Here is a 21,456-nt window from a genome sequence, read left to right on the forward strand (position 1 = left end):
GGCAGACCAAGAAGATGGTGGGCTAGGGTCCCCAAAAAACATCTTATCAGGGTCTGGATGCCAGTTTCTTTTATAGAATCAGAGAGGGAGAGGCAGTGGGGAAGTAAAGTAAAAAGGGCCATCAGCCTTGCAAAACATCTCCTGGGAGGACCAGCCTCAGTGAGGGGATGTGTTAATATCTTCTTTCTTGCAGCCATTCACAGGTGGGCAGGGTCAGATTGTCTCCCTGTGAGCTGAACAGAGGCACTTTAACATTCTGGCAGAGGGGCAGGCTTCCCTGAGGCAGGGTATGATTATAATAACAAAAGCAACGAAAAGCAAAGTTAAAGTCAAAGAAACAGATCCAACATGGAGTCTGATTTAGCTCTTCCCTGTTACAATTCCCCACTGTCAATGTCCATTCCACAATCTTGTGGGATAAGGGACGACGACCACTCTTAGCTACTTCCTGCTGTGTAGGGGCAGTGAGGGGTGATCGCGGAATGGAATTGATCAGCATTGGGCAGGGGGTAATTCTTAGAATTTTTAGTAAATAGTACAATTCTCAATTATATGGACCTGATGCTGTGCTGTTCAGTAGAATAGGATTAAACAAGTAGATTGACCCATCCTTCTCCATCTATAAGGAAATTGCAATCTCAACTCTTATCCTTTTTGAAGAGCAACCTTAAGTCTTCTAAGGGTTCACAAACCCATCGCTCTCCAAGCCTCTCAGGAGTTGGGTCGTCTTTTGATGATGGTGGTGCAGCTTTAAGCCAAGTATGATGAATCCAAGGTTTTATCCCAGCCAATTTGACAGATGAATGCATGGTGAGTAATACCACATGTGGTCCTGTCCACCTTGCAGTCAGCTGGTGCTCAGGCCCTTGTTCTCTCCAGGTTTTAAGGAGGACTCGATCTCTGGGTCAGAAAGGATGCAAAGCCACCTCAGTTGGATAGGCAGATCTGCTGGAAGCAAACTCATGAACAGAGGTCAGTATAGTGCCCAAAGCTTTAATAATTAGCAACAGCTATGTCTTTCAGAGCATTTACAGATTCCCCTGCCTGGGCAGACACCTAGAATGGCCTACCATACAATATTTCATAGGGGCTTAATTTAACCCTGCTTCTGGGAGCCACTCTGATCCATAGCAAGGTAACTGGCAATGCCTTATCCCAAGTTATATTAGCCTCTTGACATATTTCAGCAATGCACCTTTTCAACATGTGATTCATTTTCTCAGATTTTCCTGTTGATTGTGGTCTCCAGGATGAATGTAACTTCCTATTAATTTGCAGGGCTTTAGCCACTTACTGGGTTATGCTAGAGACAAAAACAGGCCCATTATCACTCTGGAGGGTGTTAGGTAGTCCAAACTGGGGAATAATTTCCTTAAAGAGGACTTCAACCACTTGGGAGGCTTTTTCTGTCTGGGTGGGATATGCTTCCACACATCCTGAAAAAGTGCCCACACACACCAACAGGTATCTGAAGTTTCCCACAATTTGAGGCATTTGAGTAAAGTCTATTTGCCAGTCCTCTGTGAGGCAGGTCCCTCTGTGCTGGGTCCCCATCTGGGGAGGTCTGACAACAGTTTTGGGGTTATTTTTAGCACAAATCATACAATTCCGAGTGACTCGCTGGATGGTATTTTGTAGGTGAGTTCCCATTATATAATTTTGAATCCATTGCAGGTGGCAACTCTCCCATAATGGGTACTGTCATGAATGTGCTTCAGCACAGTGTCCAAGAGGGCCTCAGGAATCAAAACAGTTCCTAGTGCATTACATTTCCAGCCAGGTGAGTTACGGTCAAGAGTGAAAACCCACTCTTTGGCCCTCTCCTTGTCCTTTTCTGAATACACTGACTGATATTTTGACAAGTCAGTCTGCGGAAGAAGTGACCCTATCATGGCTTGATAATTGCCTTCCTTTGCTGCTTTCTTTGCAGCTTGGTCAGCTAACCAGTTGCCCTTTATTATGTGAGTCTCACCCTTCTGGTGGCCTGGGCAGTGCATTATGGCCACTTGTGAGGGATTATGGACTGCTTCTGACAGTGACAGGATTTCAGAAGCATGTTTTGTGCCTTTATTGTTTGAAGTGAGAAGCCTCCTTCCTTTCCAGATCGCCCCCTGAGCGTGCACCACAGAAAATGCATAGCGGGAGTCTGTATATATTTACTCGCTTCCCTTTAGCGAGGAGCAGGGCTCTTGTCAGAGCAATGACTTCTGCCTTCTGAGCTGAGCTCCGCGGGGGCAGGGCTTTTGCTTCAACAATCCTTTTAAGTGTTACCACCCGGCATGTGGTTATATACCCATCACGTCGCCTACCTTTGTCCATGAAGCTGCTTCCATCGGTGAACAATTCCATATCTGGCTCAGCCAAGGGTAGGTCCATTAAGTCTGGTCTGCTAGAGTACACTAGCTCAAGGACGTGTAGGCAGTCATGCTCAGGGGATTGTGCAGCGTCAATCGGGAGCAATGTGGCTGGATTTAGGGCTGAAGTGACTTGAAGTCTTACGTTGGGATTGTCCAGGCGAATGGCTTGGTACTTTCCCATTCTCCCAAAAGTCAGCCAATAGGCCCCTTTCTGTTCCAGCAAAGAAAGGACATGGTGAGGAACATACACAGTGGTGGGTTGCCCTAGGGTAAACTTCTCAGCTTCCTGAAATCTGTCACAAGTAGCAGCTACAGCTTGAAGGCCAGGAGGCCCCCCCTTTAACAGTCTGTTCTAGTTGTTTTGAGAAGTAAGCAACAGGTCCGGGGATATTCCTCAGAGTTTGAATTAACACCCCAAAGCTTATGCCTTGTCTCTCATGTACATACAGTTTGAAAGGTTTCTTTAAGTCTGGTAGTCCCAAAGCCAGGGCTGAGACTAACTTCGTTTTTATCATTTCAAAGGCTGTTTGGCACTCTTTAGTCCAAGTAAGGGGCTCAAGATCATGTCCCTTCAGTGCCTCATAGAGAGGCTTTACAATGAGCCCATTGCTTGGGATCCAAATCCGACAGAACCCTGCCATTCCCAGAAAGCCTCTCAGTTGTCTGTGGGTCTTGGGTGCTCCTAAGCCTGCAATTGCCTGCTTTCTGTCAGGCAAAAGATCCTGCTGTCCTTGAGAGAGGGCAAAGCCCAGATATATGGCTTGCTGTTTGCATATCCGGGCCTTTTTCTGGGAGACCTTATATCCACAATTAGCCAAATAGTTCAGGATTCTGATAATTTTTGTAGACATTTATCGTATGTAGGGCTCACTATGTGCAAGTCATCCACATATTGGAGCAAGAGTCCTTCGTCCAATATTAAGTCTCTAAGGTCTCTAGACAACGTCTCCCCAAACAAGGTAGGGGAATTCTTAACTCCTTGAGGCAGGACTGTCCAACAATACTGTTGGACTACCTGCGTTTCTGGGTCTTGCCATTGAACAGCAAATAGCTACTGTGATTCTTCTACAGTAAGAATGCAGAAAAAAGCATCATTCAAGTCTAGGACTGAGAACCAGCCATATTCTCCCGGAATAGTTGTGAGCAGAGTGTATGCATTAGGCAGCACAGGGTGTAAGTCTTGGACTACTTCATTAATAGCCCTCAAATCTTGGACAAAACGATACTCTGCTGAGTTTGGCTTTTTGACCGGGACCTGCAAGGTCTAATATGGGGACCTGCAAGGTCTAATAAGTCCTATTTTCAAAACCTTCTCCAGGATTTGCTGAATTCCCTTTTGAGCCTTTTGTTTCAGAGGATATTATTTTAGATTAGGTGTTTTGGGCCTTCCCTGGAGTGCCGTCAGCCCACACTTCCAGCCTTACCTCTTCGTAGACCTCTGTGGGAAAGAGCTCTGTCTACTTCTCTGGGGTTTCCATGAGTACCATTTGTGGGCTTACAGTGTGCTCCGGTGGGACCCTGATGTCAAGCTGTTCTGGCGAAAAGGTTACTTGAGTGTTTAATTTACAAAGGAGCTCTTGTCGCAGAAGGGGGATTGGACACTCTGGCATATATAAGAAGCTATGTCCCCTAGTTGGCATTCTAGAGCTTATAGAAACAAATGGTTCTCTACTTCTCCAGAAACTCCCATGACCAAGATAGACTGAGATGTTTTCTGTGCCACCTTGGTGTTTACCACAGAATATGTGACACTCATATCTATTAGAAAGTCAATCAACTTGTTCCTCACTGTCAATGTTACCCAGGGATCTTGTGGGGAAATTAGAATCAGATGCCTCAGGTCCGAGGGCCTCTTCATTCATTATCAGATTGCTCCTCTCTTTGTACCATATGAGAGGCTCCTGTCTATTATTCTTTCGTCTAGGGCATTCTCTTTTCCAATGCCCTTCCTCCTTGCAGTAAGCACATTGCTCCTTCCCCAATGGTGGCTTACCTTCCTTTAGGTTACTCACCTTCCGGGAATTCAATGCTGCTGCCAGAAAAGGTGCCTTCCATTTTGCATCTTCTTGCTTTTGTCATTGTTCCCTGTTGTTGAATACTTTAAAAGCAACATCTACTAACTGAGAAGGGTTCATTCCAAATACACCATCTAACGTCTGTAATTTTTTCCTTATATCTGGGGTGCTTTGCCCAGTGAAAGTCATACATTCTCAGGGGTCTCAGGGTCTGCATCCATGTAGCGCTTATAAGCTTGATAAATCCTTTCCAGGAACTCTGATAGATCCTCATTTGGCTTTTGTTTTATCTCCTGAATCTTGTTTAAGCTCTTTTGTCTAGATAACCCCTTTTGAAGACCCACTAAGACACATCCGCTGTAGTGTTCTAGAAGTGGCATGCCCCCATTATTAGGATCCCAGTTAGGCTCAGCAATAGGGACTGACAAATTTGTTTCTGGAGTTCCATTTGGATCTACTAAATGGAGCTGGTGCACTTCCTCTCTACCATCCTCCTTTCATCCTCAGTAATCATTATATTCATAACAGTGTGAATGTCCACCCAAGTGGGATGGTGAGTGGCAAATATTGAGGTGAAAATTTCAGTCATATTCAGTGGGTCCTCTCAGTAAGCAGGGTTATGGTTTTTCCAGTTAAGCAAATCCTAAGTCGAGAATGGATTCTGCATCCATAGGAGCCCAGCTGGCTGGCCATTTGCATTACAGACTCCTACAGGATATCAGCGCAAGGGAAATTGCCCTGCTGTGGAAGTTGCTCTCAGTCCAAATTGGGTGCCTGTCGGGTCTTAGATGGTGATACTAAACCAGGTCCCTCTGCCACCGGGGTTACCATAGAAACTTCTATTCGATCCCCATGAGTGGGGGAAACAAGAGTTAGTGAAAGGGGTGAATATGTTGGTGGCATGGGGTGGGGCAGTTGGAACAACTGCCAGTGCATGCAGCCTGCTCGGCCAGTGGGGGAGCTGGATGGGCCAGAGGCGGTGTTTAAGCTCTGGAATAATATGTCCCCACTCTCATTTTCTCCCCCTTCCCCTTGTAGAACAGTTTCTCCCTTGGGTTTCCTTTCAGACCGCTGTACCATAAGGTGGCAGTCCTCTGACTCCTTCCTCCTGATGCAATAGCATAAATGCTTCTACATATGGAATCTCACCTCTTTTCCCTGCTCTTTTGCAAAACACTTCTAACTGCCAGATCGTATGATAATTGAGTGAACCATTCAGGGGTCCATCGTTCTTCTGATCCTAACATATATTGGGTCCACACCCTATTACAATAGTATATCATGTCTTTCTTAGTCATAGGCTCATAGCTATGTTTTGCCCATTTATCTAATATATGCCCCAAAGGGCTATCCTTCAGGAGAGATGGAGTATTTCCCTTTTTGATAAGTTTGATAACACCAAAACATGAAAGACACAGACAAATTCCAACACAAAAAGCACAAACAAATTCTAGCATCAATGCACACAAAACCAAAAGAAAACCAAGATCAAAACCAACGAACTAGCTCCCAATGAACCAGTTCCCCAAATCAGGTAGAGTCCAACGACAATTCCCCTCTCCAACAGCGTACCCCGACCAAATTGGCTTGTCCCATAAAGGAAAAGCCCAAATTGAGGGGGGGGGGACGCCAGAGCGACTTACCGTCCAAAATCAAACTGAGTCCGTTGACCCCTAGAAGTTTGTTGGTTCCTTGCTTCAACTGCCAAGCGCTGGGGTAGCAGGTGTCGCTTCAGGGTACTTTGAAGGGAAGATCCTCAGGACAAATGGACCTGGCAGCTGCTAGGGTCTTGCCCCAATATTCCTTGACTGGGGCCAGCTAGCCATGAGCCACAAGGCTCCTGGCTGGCTAAGCCAAATTTGTTACCGAGTCCAAGCTTGCTCTGCTTGCCGCACGACAGGCCAGTAAATCAGAGACGAGGTGTTGAGGCAAAGAAGACGACTTTATTCAGAAAGCCAGCAGTCTGAGAGATGGCGGGCTACGGTCCCCAAAAACCATCTTATCAGGGTCTGGATGCCAGTTTCTTTTACAGAATCAGAGAGGGAGAGGTAGTGGGGAAGTAAAGTAAAAAGGGCCATCAGTCTTGCAAAACATCTGGAAGGACCAGCCTCAGTGAGGGGATGTGTTCATTTCTTCTTTCTGGCAGCCATTCACAGGTGGGCAGGGTCAGATTGTCTCCCTGTGAGCTGAACAGAGGCACTTCGGTTTAACATTCTACCAGAGGCAGCAGAGTTCCCTGAGGCACGCCATTATGTATGATTATAATAACAAAAGCAACGAAAAGCAAAGGTTAAAGTCAAAGAAACAGATCCAACATGGAGTCCAATTTAGCTCTTCCCTGTTACAATACCCAAAAAAGAGAAGTTATTTACAGCATGTAAATTGTAGCTGTAATTGAAAAGATACGTATAATTTGTGATCACTTTTAAAGACAAGTATTATATAAACCGGTATTGGCCCCTTCTAGTAAGTGTAGAATATTAGCTTGTAAAACATTTTTTTGAGCGGCGGCGGCAGCAGCAGCAGCGGGGTCTGCGGGCGGTCGGGGCTCCAGGCCGGGGCGGCGGCACCATCTTGTGCCCGGGGCTGGTGGGGAGGCCGGGGAGGGGTCCCCGGGGGATGCAGGGGACTACGGGAACGGCTTGGAGTCTGAGGAACTGGAGCCTGAGGAGCTGCTGCTGGAGCCCGAGCCTGAAGAGGAGCCGCCCGGCCCGGTGCCCCCCACCCGCCCCGGGACCTCCGGGCCCTGGGCCTGGCTCGGGAGCCCCCGGCAGCCAGGAAGAGGAGGAGGAACCGGGACTGGTCGAGGGTGACCCGGGGGACGGCGCCATTGAGGACCTGGAGCTGGAAGCGATCAAAGCTCAAGTCAGGGAGAGGGAGGAAGCTGAGAAGCTAAAGGAGCTACAGAACGAGGTAGAGAAGAAGATGAATATGAGTCCAGCTCCAGGCAATGCTGGCCCAGTGATCATGTCCATTGAGGAGAAGATCGAGGCTGATGCCCGTTCCATCTATGTTGGCAATGTGGACTATGGTGCAACAGCAGAAGAGCTGGAAGCACACTTTAATGGCTGTGGTTCAGTCAACTGTGTTACTATACTGTGTGACTAATTTAGTGGCCATCCCAAAGGGTTTGCATATATAGAGTTCTCAGACAAAGAGTCAGTGAGGACTTCCTTGGCCTTAGATGAGTCCCTATTTAGAGGAAGACAAATCAAGGTGATCCCAAAACGAACCAACAGACCAGGCATCAGCACAATAGACCGGAGGTTTCCCCTCGAGCCTGATACCGTGCCCGGACCACCAACTACAACAGTTCCCGCTCTGGATTCTACAGTGGTTTTAATAGCAGGCCCCGGGGTCGTGTCTACAGGGGCTGGGCTAGAGCGACATCATGGTATTCCCCTCACTAAAAAAAGTGTGTATTAGGAGGAGAGAGAGGAAAAAAAGAGGAAAGGAGAAAAAAAAGAATTAAAAAAAAGAAAAAACAGAAGATGACCTTGATGGAAAAAAATATTAAGAAAAAAAAGATATACTGTGGAAGGGGGGAGAATCCCATAACTAACTGCTGAGGAGGGACCTGCTTTGGGGAGTAAGGGAAGGCCCAGGGAGTGGGGCAGGGGGCTGCTCATTCACTCTGGGGATTCACCATGGACATGTCTCAACCGCGCAATCTGCTCCCCCTGTTTCCCTGTCCCCCTTTGCCCCCTTGCGGGCTGCTCAAGGGTAGGTGGGCATGGGTGGTAGGAGGGGTTTTTTTACCCAGGGCTCTGCAAGGACACCAAACTGTTCTGCTTGTTACCTTCCCTCCATCTTCTCCCTAGCTTTCACAGTCCCCTCCTGCCTGTTCCTGTCCTTCCAGGTCTACCACCCACCCCACCCCTCTTTTCTGGCTCCCTGCCCCTCCAGATTGCCTGGTGATCTATTTTGTTCCCTTTTGTGTTTCTTTTTCTGTTTTGAGTGTCTTTCTTTGCAGGTTTCTGTAGCCGGAAGATCTCTGATCTGCTCCCAGCGGCTCCAGTGTAAATTCCCCTTTCCCCTGGGGAAATGCACTACCTTGTTTTGGGAGGTTTTGGGGTGTTTTTTGTTTTTCAGTCTTTTGTTTTGTTTTGTTTCCTTTACCTTTTTTTCCCTTTTATTTGGAGGGAATGGAGAGGAAGTGGGGACAGGGAGGTGGGAGGTGGATTTTGTTTATTTTTTTAGCTCATTTCCAGGGGGTGGGAGGTTTTTTTTAATATGTGTCATGAATAAAGTTGTTTTTGAAAATAAAAAATAATAATAATTTTAAAAAACATTTTTAAAGTCTGTGTAAGAGGAAAACACAAACTCAGGAAAAGTCATCTTGAAAGGAGATGACTATTGCCCTTGATGAACAGCTAGAAACCGGGTCTGCCGTGAGTGGTGGGCAGATCGAAGAGGAGAGGGGCTTGCACACTCACCCTTCTGCCTGGAAATGAACCTCAAGTTGTCCTTTCTGGAAGATGTGAACAAGATGTGTTTCTCATGATGCTAGCAGAGCAGGTCAACATAGCCTGTGAGTGGGACAAATGGCAGTTAAAGAATGCCTCACTTTGGGAGGTGGACTACAAAAAACACAAAGCTTCATGAAAAGCTTGAGCTTGAAGTGTCCTACAGATTCAATGAGCAAACACTTCACGCAGCTTGTGCAGTCACCTTGGGAGGAGCTGCCAGAAGCCCTGCCCAAGGGAATTATCCACAACCCAGGTCCTGCGTCATCAGCATCTGAGATCTTTTCTCACTGGGGTCTGGAAATAGCATCTTGTATGTGATTTATAATAAGAAATATGTATTTAATCTTTGTCTCAGTTTCTGGCACAGAGTTCCTAAAACCCTTGGAATTTCCTATGTGATAAGAGGGATAAAGCTGTCTTTTTTATGTTAATGAGTGACTTTTGGATGCACCTAAGGGTAGGGGCTGGTTGCCAGGAGAACCAACCATGTGATCCATGTGATTAGAGAGTTGGAATTTTCAGTCCCACCTCCTGACCTCCTGGGAGGGGAGACGGGCTACATTTTGAATCAATCAGGAGTGGCCAATGATTTAATCAATCATACCTTTGTAATGAATTCTCCGTAAAAACCCAAAAGGACAGAGTTGAAGAGCTTCTGGGTTGGTGAACATATGGAGGTTTGGGGAGGGTGGTGCACCCAGAGAGGGCACGGAGACTCCACACTCTTTCCCTGTACCTTGCCCTATACATTTCTTCCACCTGGCTGTTCTTGAGTTACATACCTTTATAATAAACTGATAACCTAGTAAGTATTATGCTTCTCTGAGTTTTGTGAGCCACTCTAGCAAATCAGTCAAACCCAAGGTGGGGCTCATTGGAACCTCCAATCTACAGCCAGTCGGTTAAAAGCTCAGGTGATGACCTGGACTTGCGATTGGCATCTGAGATGTGTGTCAGGGGCAAGGGATGGCAGTCTTGTAGGAATTTGATGCTATCTCTTGGTAGATAGTGTCAGATTTGAGTTGAATTGTAAGACCTCCAGCTGGTGTCAGAGAATTACTTGGTGGTGTAGGGAAACCCCCTTCTCCCATATTAGAGTACAGAACTCATACGTTGCAACCTTAGAAAGGCTCAGAAACCATAGGAAGAACTATGAGTATGAATAAGAAGAAGGTTAGTGTAGAACAAGGAAGAAAAATGTGAATCTAAGGCAGTAGGTAGCATTTGGGTCACAGTTTTATAGTGAGTACAGCACTCGACTGTTTCTTAGCATGTTCAAAGCACTGAAGGTGGTCTGTATTTTAGACTTCGATTTTAATTGTTTATAAGTGGGATTCAATAAAATTTTAAATAATGTTTAATTGGGGAAAATTGTCAATACTCAGGTGCTATGTGTTAGATATATAAGAAGTGTATTAATATTTAGAGATGGTTATTTTTTCATGTTTAATAGATTCATGAGCCAGATAAATTGGGCATCAACAATGTACAGACAGTAACATGTGAGCCCAACAGCATGCACATAGCCGGCTCCCAGACTTACACCCAGGAAATGCTCACAATCCCAGAGTTATCTGAAGGCAGAGGGATGGCCATGGAGATGCTTTGGGTTTGCTGTCTTAAAATGCTGGAAATCCCCCATTTCTCTGACATAGGGGCCAGAAAGATCCAGAGGATGACAACATCATTTCCAAGCCACCCGACTCCAGGATAGACCCCCCCCAACTTTCCCTGCACCCACAAAGACCCAGAAGAAGTGAGTAGTGGGAAGAAAGATCAGCACAGGTGCCTTGCTGGGCACACCTGTGTGATTCTGCAAAGGCAAACCTTCAAGGGGTGACACAGAGCTGCAATTTGGGAGGGCAGGGATGGCCTGACACCATCCCATGGGCCATGCACCTCTAGGACTTCCCTTCCCCACCCTGGAGACTGCAAAAAGGAGACCCAGATGGGAGCCCATGGTCTGCATCATGGCCCACTGTAGGTAGAGTTTTTATATGTGTTCTTATCAGCTTAAGATAGGTTGTTAAAAGATGTTTTCTGTATGCCTCCTGGTAACCAGAAAGAATAAACCTGTAGTAGATAACACAAAGGTTAAAGAGAAAGAAATCCAAGCATAACACTGCCAAAAAAAAAAAAAATCATCAAATCACAAAGGAAGACAGTAAGAGAGGAAGAAAAGAATGAAAGAACGAGGGCTTCCCTGGTGGTGCAGTGGTTGAGAGTCTGCCTGTCAATGCAGGGGACACGGGTTCGTGCCCGGTCCGGGAGGATCCCACGTGCCGTGGAGCAGCTGGGCCCACGAGCCATGGCCACTGGGCTTGCGCATCCGGAGCCTGTGCTCCACAACGGGAGAGGCCACAACAGTGAGAGGCCCATGTACCACAAAAAAAAGAAAAAAAAGAATGAAAGAACTACAAAAAAGCTAGAAAATAATGAAAAAGTGGCAATAGTTAGTCCTTACCTATCAATAATTACTTTAAATATAATATTTTATAAGAACTATAAATGGACTATAACCTTTAAAATTGTGAATCACTATATTGTACACCTGTAACTTATATAATATTGTACAACTATACTTTAAATATATGTTTATATATATATATATTATATATATATATAATATATATATATATATATATATATATAATTCTCCAATCAAAAAAACAATGAGTGGCTGAATAATTAAAAAATAAGACCCAACTATATGCTCTTACAAGAGACTAACTTCAGCTTTAAAGACACACATATGCTGAAAGTGAAGGGATGGAAAAAGGTATTCTAGGCAATAGAAACCAAAAAAGAATAGGGATAGCTATACTTACTTATAGCAGACAAAACAGACTTTAAGACAAAGACTGTAACAAAAGACAAGGTCATTATACAGTGACAAAGGGGTGAATTCATTAAGAGGATATAACAATTGGAAGTATACATTAACCCAACATCAGAGCACCAAAATATATAAAGCAAATATTGACAGATCTGAAAGGAGAAGTAGACAGCAATACAATAATAGTAGGGGACTCCAATACCCCATTGCAACAATGGGTAAAACACCCAGACAGAAAATCATTAACAAAACATTGGACTTGAACTACACTTTAGATCAAATCTACCTAACAGACAAATACAAAACATTCCATCCAACAGCAGCAAAGTACACATTCTTAAATGCACATGAAATATTCTCCAGGGTAGATCATATGTTAGGTCACAAAACAAGTCATAACAAATTTAAAAGATCGAAATTATAGTATTTTTTATAACCACAATAGTAAGAAACTAGACATCAGTAAGATAAGGAAACCTGGAAAATACACAGATATGTGAAAATTCAACAACACATGCCTGAGCAACCACTAGTCAAAGAAGAAATCAAAAGAGAAATAAAAAGAATCTTGAAACAAACAAAAAATGGAAACACAACATATCAAAACTTATGGGATGCAATGCAGCTCTAAGGGGGAAGTTTATAGTGAGTGATAAACACCTACATTAAGAAAAAGAAATATCTCAAATAATCTAACTTTACACCTCAAGGAACTAGAATAAAAAGAATATAATAAGACCAAAGTTAGCATAAAGAACAAAACAACAAAGGTCAGAGCAGAAGTAAACAAGGGACTAGAAAAACCATAGAAAAATCAACAAAAGTGAGCTTTCTTTTTGAAAAAATAAACAATATTGACAAACATTTAGCTATACTAAGGAAAAAAAGAGAAGACTCAATAAGTCAGAAATGAATGAGGAGACATTACAACTGATACCACTGAAATACAAAGAACCATGAGAGACTAGTATGAACAATTATACCCCCAACAAATTGGATAACCTAGAAGAAATGGGTAAATTACTAGAGACATGCAATCTACCAAGACTGAATCATGAAGAAATAGAAAATCTGAACAGACAATAACAAGTAAGAAGATTGAATCAGTACTCAAAAATCTCCCAACAAAGTCCAGGACCAGGTGGCTTCACTGGTGAATTCTCCCAAAGATTTAATGAATTAATACCAATTCTTCTCAAACTTTTCCCAAAAATTGAAAAGGAAAGAATTCTTCCAGACTCATTTTACAAGGTCAGCATTACCCTGATACTGAAGGCAGACAAGGACACTGCAAGAAAAGAAAATTATAGGCCAATATCTCTGAACATAGATGTAAAAATCCTCAACAAAATACTGGCAAACCAAATTCAACCGAATTCAAAAGATCATATACCATGATCAAATGGGATTTATCCCTGGGATGCAAGGATGGTCCAGCATATGCAAATCAATGTGATATACCACATTAACAGAATGAAGGATAAATATCATATAGTAATCTCAATAGATGCAGGAAAATCATGTGACAAAATTCAACAACCTTTCATGATTGAAAAAAAAAAGCTCTCAACATAATAAAAGTTATATATGACAAGCCCACAGCTAACATCATACTCAACAAGACAAGGATCTTACTATCACCACTACTCTTCAACATAGTACTGGAAGTCCTAGCCAGAGCAATTAGGCAAGAAAAAGAAATTAGAGGCATCCAAATAGGAAAGGAAGAAGTAAGATGGCCTCTGTTTGCAACTAACATGATTATATACATAGAAAACCCTAAAGATTACACACACACAAACACAAAACTGCTAAAACTAATAAACAAGTTCATTTAAGTTTCAGGATACAAAATCAATATACAAAAGTTAGTTGTGTTTCTATACACCAAAAACAAACTATCTAAAAATGAAATTAAGAAAATATTTCCATATTCAATAGCATTTAAAAGAGTAAAATACTTAAAAATAAATTTAACCAAAGAGATGAAAGATCTGTACACTGAAAGCTATAGGACATTGATTAAAGAAACTGAAAAAGACAGGAATAAATAGAAAGATATCCAATGTTCCTGGATTGGAATAATTAATATTGTTAAAATATTCATAGCAATCTACAGATTCAATGCAACCCCTATCAAAATTCCAGTGGTGTATTCCACAGAAAGAGAAAAAAAAGTCCTAATTTTGTATGGAACCACAAGATCCCAAATAGCTAAAGGAATCTCAAGCAAGAAGAACAAAGCTGGAGGCATTACACTTCCTGATATCAAACTATACTAAAAAAATATAGAAATCAAAACAGTATGATTCCAGAAAACAAAACAAAACAAAACCAGGCAGACCTGTGGGACAGAATTGAGAGCCCAGAAATAAACGCACTCATATATGATGATCAACTAATCTTTGACAAAATCACCAAGAATATACAATGGGCAAGGATTGTCTCTTCAATAAATGATCTTGGGAAAATTGAATATCCATATGCAAAAGAATAAAATTGGCCCCTTGTTTTACACTGGACACAAAAATCAACTCAAAGTGAATTTAGGACTTAAATGTTAGCCCTGAAATTATAAAACTCCTAGAAGAAAACATAAGGGAAAACTCTTTGACATTGGTCTTGGTGATGAATTTTTGGATTTGATGCCAAAAGCACAGGCAACAAAAACAAAAATAAACAACTACTACCACTATAGACAATAGCCATCAGGTATATGAAAAGATGCTCAACATCACTAATCACAAGGAAATGCAAATCAAAACCACAATGAGATATCACCTCACACCTCTTAGAATGGATTTATTATAAAAAGTCAAGAGATAACAAGTGTTGGTGTGAATGTGGATAAAAGAAACTTATATACTGTTGGTGGGAATGTGAATTGGTACAGCTGTTATGGAAAACAGTATGGAGTTTCCTCAAAAAAGAATTTAAAAGAGAGCTACCATATGATCCAGCAATCCCACTTCTGGGTATATATCCAAAGAAAATAAAATAGATATCTTGAAGAGATATCTGCACCACCATGTTCACTGCAGCATCATTTCTAGTAGCCTAGATATGGAAATAACCTAAGTGTCTATCAACAGATGAATGGATAAAGAACAAATGGTATATATATACAAAGGAATATTATTCAGCTTTTAGAAAAAAGAAGGAAATCCTTCATTTGCAACATTAGAGGTTGCAACACTGGAGGACATTATGCTAAATGAAATAAGCCAGAGGCAGGGGTGGACTCAAGATGGCGGAGTAGGAGGACCTGGAGTCCACATCTCCTCACAGCTAGGGTACCTAACAGGCACTGGTGGGGGACCCTGAACCCCTAAGGGGACAGGAGGAACCCCCAAGCTACCAGGCCAGGGGTCGGGCTTGAACTCCTGTGGTGGGAGCACTGAGTCCTCAGACCCCAAGGAATATTCATTAGAGTGAGGTCTCCCAGAGGTCCTCATCTCAGCACCAAGACCCACCTCTACCCAACTGCCTGCAAACTCCAGTGCTGTAAGCCTCAGACCAAACAACCAGTCAGACAGGAACACAGCCCCACCCATCAAAAAATGAGACAACAAAAAAATATGTTACAGATGAAGGAGCAAGGTAAAAACTTACCAAGACCAAATAAATGAACAGGAAATAGGCAACCTACCTGAAAAAGAATTCAGAGTAATGATAGTAAAGATGATCCAAAATCTCGGAAATAGAATGGAGGCATGGATAAAGAAAATACAAGAAATGTTTAATAAAGACCTAGAAGAACTAAAGAACAAACAAACAGTGGTGAACAACACAATAACTGAAATGAAACATACACTAGAAGGAATCAATAATAGAATAACTGAGGTAGAAGAATGAGTAAGTGAGCTGGAAGATAGAATGGTGGAAATAACTGCCGAGGAACAGAATACAGAAAAAAGAATGAAAAGAATTGAGGACAGTCTCAGAGACTTCTGGGACAACATTAAATGCACAACATTCGAATTATAGGGGTCCCAGAAGAAGAAAAGAAAGAAAAAGCGTATGAGAAAATATTTGAAGAGACTGTAGTCAAAAACTTCCCTAACATGGGAAAGGAAATAGCCACCCAAGTCCAGGAAGCGCAGAGAGTCCCATACAGGATAAATCCTAGGAGAAACACAACAAGACACATATTACTCAAACTAACAAAAATTAATTTCAAAGAAAAAATATTAAAAGCAGCAAGGGAGACTTCTTTGGTGGCGCAGTGGTTAAGAGTCCGCCTGCCAATGCAGGGGACATGGGTTCGATCCCTGGCCCAGGCAAGTCCCACATGCTGCAGAGCAACTAAGCCCCTGCACCACAACTACTGAGCCTCTGCTCTAGAGCCTGTGAGCCACAATTATGGAGCCTGCATGCCACAACTACTGAAGCCCACGCACCTAGAGCCTATGCTCCACAACAAAAGAAGCCACCCCAATGGGAAGCCTGCACACTGCAACAAAGAACAGACCCTGCTCACCGCAAATAGAGAAAGCCCATACATAGCAATGAAGACCCAACACAGCCAAAAATAAATAAAAAATAAAAATCATTAACCTCTAAAAAATAAAAATAAAAGCATCAAGGGGAAAAAATATTCAAGGGAATCCCCCTAAGGTTATCAGCAGATTTTTCAGCAGAAACTTTGCAGACCAGAAGAGCGTGGCAGGATATATTTAAAGTATTGAAAAGGAAAACCTACAAACAAGATTACTCTACCCAGCAAGGATCTCATTCAGATTTGGCAGAGAAATCAAAAGTTTCACAGACAAGCAAAAACTAAGAGAATTCAACACCACCAAACCAGCTTCACAACAACTGCCTAAACACAAGAGAAGAAGAAGACCCACAAAAACAAACCCAAAACAATTAACAAAATGGTAATAGGAACATGCATATTGGTAATTACCTTGAATGTAAATGGATTAAATGCTCCAGTGGACTGGTGGAATGCATACAAAAAAAAAAAAAAGACCCATATATATGCTGTCTACAAGAGACCCACTTCAGATCTAGGGACACATACAGACTGAAAGTGAGGGGATGGAAAAAGATACTCCATGAAAATGGAAATCAAAAGAAAACTGGAAACATCGAACCTTATACCTAAACCAACTAGAGAAAGAAGAACAAAGAAAACCCAAAGTTAGCAGAAGGAAAGAAATCATAAAGATCAGAGCAGAAATAAATGAGATTGAAATGAAAACAATAGCAAAGATCAATAAAACTAAAAGTTGGTTCTTTGAGAAGATAAACGAAATTGATAAACATTTAGCCAGACTCATCAAGAAAAAAAAAGGAGAGAACTCAAATCAATAAAACTAGAAATGAAAAAGGAGAAATTATAACTGACACTGCAGAAATACAAAGGATCATAAGAGACTACTACAAGCAACTACATGCCAGTAGAATGGACTACCTGGAAGAAATGGACAAATTCTTGGAAAGGTACAACCTTCCAAGACTGAACAAGTAAGAATTAGAAAATATAAACAGACGAATCACAAGTAATGAATTTGAAACTGTATTTAAAAACCTTCCAACAACAAAAGTCCAGGACCAGATGGCTTCACAGGCGAATTCTCTCAAACATTTAGAGAAGAGCTAACACCTACCCTTCTCAAACTCTTCCAAAAAATTGCAGAGGGAGGCCACCATCACCCTGATACCAAAACCACACACAAATAACACAAAAAAGAAAATTACAGACCAATATCACTGATGAACATAGAGGCAAAGATCCTCAACAAAATATTAGCAAACAGAATCCAACAACACATTAAAAGGATCATACACCATGATCAAGTGAGATGTATCCCAGGAATGCAAAGATTCTTCAATATACGCAAATCAATCAATGTGATGCACCATATTAACAAATTAAAGAATAAAAACCATATGATCATCTCAATTGAAGCAGAAAAAGCTTTTGACAAAATTCAACACCATTTACGATAAAAACTCTCCAGAAAGTGAGCATAGAGGGACCCTACCTCAACATAATAAAGGCCATATATGGCAAACCCACAATCAACATCATTCTCAATGGTGAAAAACTGAAAGCATTTCCTCTAAGATCAGGAACAAGACAAGGATGTCCACTCTCGCCGCTCTTATTCAACATAGTTTTGGAAGTCCTAGACACAGCAATCATAGAAGAAAAAGAAATGAAAGAAATCCAAATCAGAAAAGAAGTAAAACTGTCACTGTTTATAGATGACATGATACTATACATAGAAAAGATGCCACCAGAAAACTACTAGAGCTAATCAATGAATTTGGTAAAGTTGCAGGATACAAAATTAATGCACAGAAAACTCTCACATGCTTATACACTAACAACGAAAGATCAGAAACAGGAGTTAATGAAACAATCCCATTTACTATTACAACAAAAAATAAAATATCTAGGAATAAACCTACCTAAGGAGGCAAGAGACTTCTACTCACAAAACTATAAAACACTGATGAAAAAAATCAAAGATGACACAAACAGATGGAGAAATATACCATGTTCTTGGACTGGAAGAATCAACATTGTGAAAATGACTCTACTACCCAAAGCAATCTACAGATTCAGTGCAATCACTATCAAATTACCAATGGCATTCTTCACAGAATTAGAACAAAAATTTTACAATTTGTATGGAAACACAAAAGACCCTGACTAGCCAAAGCAATCTTGAGAAAGAAAAATGGAGCTGGAGGAATCAGGCTCCCTGACTTCAGACTATACTACAAAGCTCAGTAATCAAGATAGTATGATACTGGCACAAAGACAACAACATAGATCAGTGGAACAGGATAGAAAGCCCACAGATAAACCCACACACCTATGGTCACCTAATCTATGACAAAGGAAGCAAAACTACACATGGAGAAAGGACAGCTTCTTCAACAAGTGGTGCTGGAAAAACTGGACAGCTACATGTAAAAGAATGAAATTAGAACACTCCCTAACACCATACACAAAAATAAACTCAAAATGGATTAAAGACCTAAATGTAAGTCTGGACACTATAAAACTCTTAGAGGAAAACATAGGCAGAACACTCTTTGACATAAACCACAGCAAGATCATTTTTGACCCACCTCCTAGAGTAATGAAAATAAAAACAAAAATAAACAAATGGGACCTAATTAAACTTAAAAGCTTTTTGCACAGCAAAGGAAACCATAAGACAAAAAGACAATGCTCAGAATGGGAGAATATATTTGCAAATGAAGCAACAGACAAATGATTAATCTGCAAAATATACAAACAGCTCATGGAGCTGAATATCAAAAAAACAAACAACCCAATCAAAGAATGGGTGGAAGACCTAAATAGACATTTCTCCAAAGAAGACATACAGGTGGCCAAGAGGCACATTAAAAGATGTTCAACATCACTAATTATTAGAGAAATGCAAATCAAAACTACGATGAGGTATCACCTCACACCAGTCTGATTGGCCATCATCAAAAAATCTACAAACAATAAATGCGGGAGAAGATGTGAAGAAAAGGGAACACTCTTGCACTGTTGGTGGGAATGTAAGTTGATACAGCCACTGTGGAGAACAGTATGGAGGTTCCTTTAAAAACTAAAAATAGAACTACCATATGACCCAGCAATCCCACTACTGGGCATATACCCAGAGAAAACCATAATTCAAAAAGACACATGCACCCCAATGTTCATTGCAGCACTATTTACAATAGCCAGATTATAGAAACAACCTAAATGTCCAACAGCAGATGAATGGATAAAGAAGATGTGGTATATATATACAATGGAATATTACTCAGCCATTAAAAGGAACAAAATTGGGTCATTTGTAGAGATGTGGATGGACCTAGAGTCTGTCATTCAGAGTGAAGTGAGTCAGAAAGAGAAAAACAAATATTGTGTATTAACTCATATATGTGGAATCTAGAAAAAATGGTACAGATGAACCTATTTCCAGGGCAGGAACAGAGACACAGATGTAGAGAGTGGACATGTGGACACAGAGGGGGAAGGGGAGGGTGGGACGAATTGGGAGATTAGGATAGACATATATTCACTACCATGTTTAAAATAGATAGCTAGTGGGAATCTGCTGTATACCACAGGGAGCTCAGCTCGGTGCTCTGTGATGACTTAGATGGGTGGGAAGGGGGCGGGGGTCCTGGAAGGAGGTTCAGGAGGGAGGGGATATATGTATACATATAGCTGATTCACTTCGTTGTACAGCAGAAACTAACACAACATTGTGAAGCAATTATACTTCAATAAAATAAAAGATAAAAGAAATAAGCCAGATGTAGAAAGACAAATACTACATGATCTCACTTACTTATGGAATCTAAAAAAGTCAAACTCATAGCAACAGAGCATAGAATGGTAGTTAACCGGTGCTGGGAGTGGGGAAGGGGAAATAGGGAGTTGTTGGTCAAAGGATACAAATTTCCAGTTATGATGAATAAGTTCTGGAGACCTAATGTGCAGCATGGAGACTACAGTCAGTAAGAATGTATTGTGTACTTGAAATTTGTTAAGAGATCTTAAGTGTTCTCACCACACCAAAAAAAGTGGTAACAGTATGAGGTGATGGCTATGTTAATTAGCTTGTGTTAATCATTTCATAATATACACATGTATCCAAACATCATGTTGTACACCTAAATATGTACAATTTTTATTTGTCAATCCCACTTCAATAAAGCTGGGAAGAAAAATAACGTGGGTGTGGCAGGGCAGGGCATGTTTCAAATCCAGGAGGTGCTTCTCCGAGTGCCCTGGAGAGCCTTGTCTTGCCTCTGGCCTTAAAGCACACACGGGTCCCTTATGAGAATCCTAAACAACTCTGCACGGTGGCCTGGTTTCCACTGCACAGGGACGCAGGGACCAGGAGCTAGCTTCTCACTTCCTCTGTGCTACACAGAACAAGTTGACATCTTTCCCACCCACCTAGAACAGATCCTCATCTTCAAGTCCAGGGCTGGTGTGAGACTAGGGAAGGAGGGAGCAGGGAGAAGGGGGCAAGAGGAGGGTGGAAGCTTCAGCAGACGACGTAGATGTAGCAGAAGGAACTAGAAAAGACCTCCACCTCTGAAATAGCTGGGTCAGGTCACTGAAGCTTCAAACCAAGCGCAGCTGGAAAAGTGAAACTAAATTAACCTTTAATCTGGATTGTATTTATAACAATGGCTTAAATTTGATCCAACATAACAATGGCTTAAATTTGATCCAATGTACACTATGTGTTTGCCGCCTTCAGTGGAGCCTGGAGAGCAGAGAATGGGCTCAAACTCAACCTACTCCTCAGTGAGGGTGACGTTCCTCCCCAGGAGGCTGTTGGGTGGGGACCCAGGGCATTTGCCATCTCAAGAGGCAAGGGCTGGACCCCTTCCAGCAGCCAGTCTGCCCATCCCCCAACCTCCTGCCCTTTAAGCTTAGAACTAGCAGTTTCCTATTCATTCACTTTCATTTTCAGGGGTTGGGACTGAGAGAACATTGAACTAGTGCGATGTGGTGAGCAGCAGCTGGGGCGAGAGTCAGAAAACCAACCGGGCCTTCTTTCCTTCTACCACCTTAGGGCAGGGTGGCCCCCACCACCCCTCTCCTGGGACCTCCAACCACTCCATCGTGCCCACCTCCCCGGTACTAACAAAGAACCCATGGCATGTGCTCAGTTAAACACTGAGACCAGCATGTGGAGGCTAGAGGGGTCCTTAGGACAGAAAGACCACCCCCTGAGCACAGGGCAGGGGTCGCCAAGAACAGGGTCTCTGCCTGGCCCTAAGGTCGGCCT

The 21,456-nt window shown here is 42.2% G+C and overlaps 1 pseudogene; it reads left to right on the forward strand.

The window, feature by feature from the left end:
* Positions 1-5,884: 5,884 nt before the first annotated feature.
* LOC132488147 (polyadenylate-binding protein 2-like) lies at positions 5,885-7,823 on the forward strand (annotated as a pseudogene).
* The last annotated feature ends 13,633 nt before the right edge of the window (positions 7,824-21,456 follow it).

Source organism: Mesoplodon densirostris, chromosome 4 (assembly GCF_025265405.1).
Source record: "Mesoplodon densirostris isolate mMesDen1 chromosome 4, mMesDen1 primary haplotype, whole genome shotgun sequence".
NCBI lineage: Eukaryota > Metazoa > Chordata > Mammalia > Artiodactyla > Ziphiidae > Mesoplodon > Mesoplodon densirostris.